This window comes from Cottoperca gobio, unplaced genomic scaffold, assembly GCF_900634415.1.
Source record: "Cottoperca gobio unplaced genomic scaffold, fCotGob3.1 fCotGob3_215arrow_ctg1, whole genome shotgun sequence".
In the NCBI taxonomy this organism is placed as follows: domain Eukaryota; kingdom Metazoa; phylum Chordata; class Actinopteri; order Perciformes; family Bovichtidae; genus Cottoperca; species Cottoperca gobio.
Window position 1 is genome coordinate 19078 of NW_021166850.1, and position 2339 is coordinate 21416.

Consider the following 2339-nt stretch of genomic DNA (forward strand, 5'->3'; position numbering starts at 1 on the left):
TGCTGTCTGTCTGTCTGTTCTCTGCTGTCTGTCTGTCTGTCCTCTGATGTCTGTCTGTCCTCTGCTGTCTGTCTGTCTGTCCTCTGCTGTCTGTCTGTCCTCCTGCTGTCTGTCTGTCCTCTGCTGTCTGTCTGTCCTCTGATGTCTGTCTGTCCTCCTGCTGTATGTCTGTCCTCTGCTGTCTGTTTGTCTGTCTGTCCTCCTGCTGTCTGTCTGTCCTCTGCTGTCTGTTTGTCTGTCTGTCCTCCTGCTGTCTGTCTGTCCTCTGCTGTCTGTCTGTATGTCTGTCCTCTGCTGTATGCCTGTCTGTCCTCTGCTGTCTGTCTGTCCTCTGCTGTCTGTCTGTATGTCCTCCTGCTGTCTGTCTGTCCTCCACCTGCTGTCTGTCCTCCTGCTGTCTGTCCTCCTGCTGTCTGTCTGTCTGTCCTCCTGCTGTCTGTCTGTCCTCTGCTGTCTGTCTGTCCTCCTGCTGTCTGTCTGTCCTCCTGCTGTCTGTCCTCCTGCTGTCTGTCCTCCTGCTGTCTATCTGTCCTCCTGCTGTCTGTCTGTCCTCCTGCTGTCTGTCTTTCTTCCTGCTGTCTGTCTGTCCTCCTGCTGTCTGTCTGTACTCCTGCTGTCTGTCTGTCCTCCTGCTGTCCCCCAGGGCTCAGGGCGATGTGTCTGCAGACGAGGACGATGATGAAGTGATGAAGGCCGGTCTGAAGAGCCGTCAGGGAGACCTGCTGACTGCAGACGACGAGTGAGAGAAATCACACACACACACACACACACACTCTGTCCTCCACCTCTATCCCCTCCGTCCTCCGTGTTTACTGTCCTGCCGTCCTGCAGGAGGCGTCCTCCGTCAGCAGCCAGCGTCGGTAGCGTGGTGGTGCAGGACCGTCTGAGCGAGCTCGTCAGGCTGTTTAAAGGTCGAACTGAGCGGCAAAGAGAGCGGATGGTGGACCCGGACGAGTCGGAGGAAGAAAGTCCTTCAGCCTGTAAAGTCTTCGTCTCACTTCTTGTTTTTGTCAGCTGATTTAGTTTGAATATAAGTTTAGTTATATAAAGTTTTCCTCACATTTGAAACAGAAATATTTGTAAAAAATATATTTAATGTTGGTAACAATCTGTTTATATAGAATATAAATATATATATTTATTTATATATTTATATATATTTTTTTATATATATATATACATATATAAATATATATATTTATTTATATGTATCTATATATATATATATATATATATATATTTATATATTATAAATGTTGAATATAAATATAAAACTTAAATGTTAAATTGAATAGAATGGAATTTAAGGAAAAGTGCATATTCATATTTCTTTCTTGTTTTCTGTTGAGTAATAATCACTTCAGATATTTATGTATCGTGTTTTATATAATATTTTATATAATATAATGTATAATTCTTTCTGACGTCTGCAGCCCCGAGCAAAGCTCCCCCCCCCCCTCCACCTCCACCAGAGGAGAAGAAGGACGAGGCGCCTCCAGCTGCAGAAAAAGAAGAAGAAGAAGAGGAGGAGGAGGAGGAGGAGAAGAAGGAGTTTGTGCTCCCCTTTGAAATTCTGGGACGTCCAGTGAAACTTCCCAAACTTCCCAAACTTCCCAAACTTCCCCCGATGCCCGACTGGCTCCGGACCATCGTGGAGTATCGCTTCCCCTCCAGCATCGACCCGTTCACCGGTAAGCCTCATCTATATCTTATTATTGTTACTCAATGTCAAGATAGTTTTCTCACTGTTATAACTTATTAATACTGTGAGATATTAATCTCCTCATGATTAAGGGATAGCATTGTTGTAATTATTACAACATTTATTATGATTTAAGACATAAGAATGTGAGAAATCACAGCATCACTCAGTAATATCTCACTATTTCGTTTTTACCAAGGCACAGCAAATATTATCAATAGTTAGAGTCAAATTGAGTGCGATATTTTAGATTCTAGATTTATAGTCGAAGGGAGAGGCGAGAGGGAGGGCGGAGGGAGAGGCGAGAGGGAGAGCGAGAGGGAGAGGCGAGAGGGATGGGCGAGAGGGAGAGGCAGAGGGAGAAGTCGAGAGGGAGAGGCGAAGGGAGGAGGGAAAGTGAGGGCTATATTTATTATTCATATATTAATTCTAATTTATATTCTAATTATATTCTATATTGATATTCTATATTTATATTCTAATTTATATCTATATTTATGTTCTATTCTATATTTTCCTTATATATATTATATTATATATTATAATAATCTGGAATCTGTAACCTAAAGTCAGATAAAGTAGTAAAAGTAAAAAGTATTTCCTTCTGAGATGAAACAAAACATGGAAAATTCCAGTA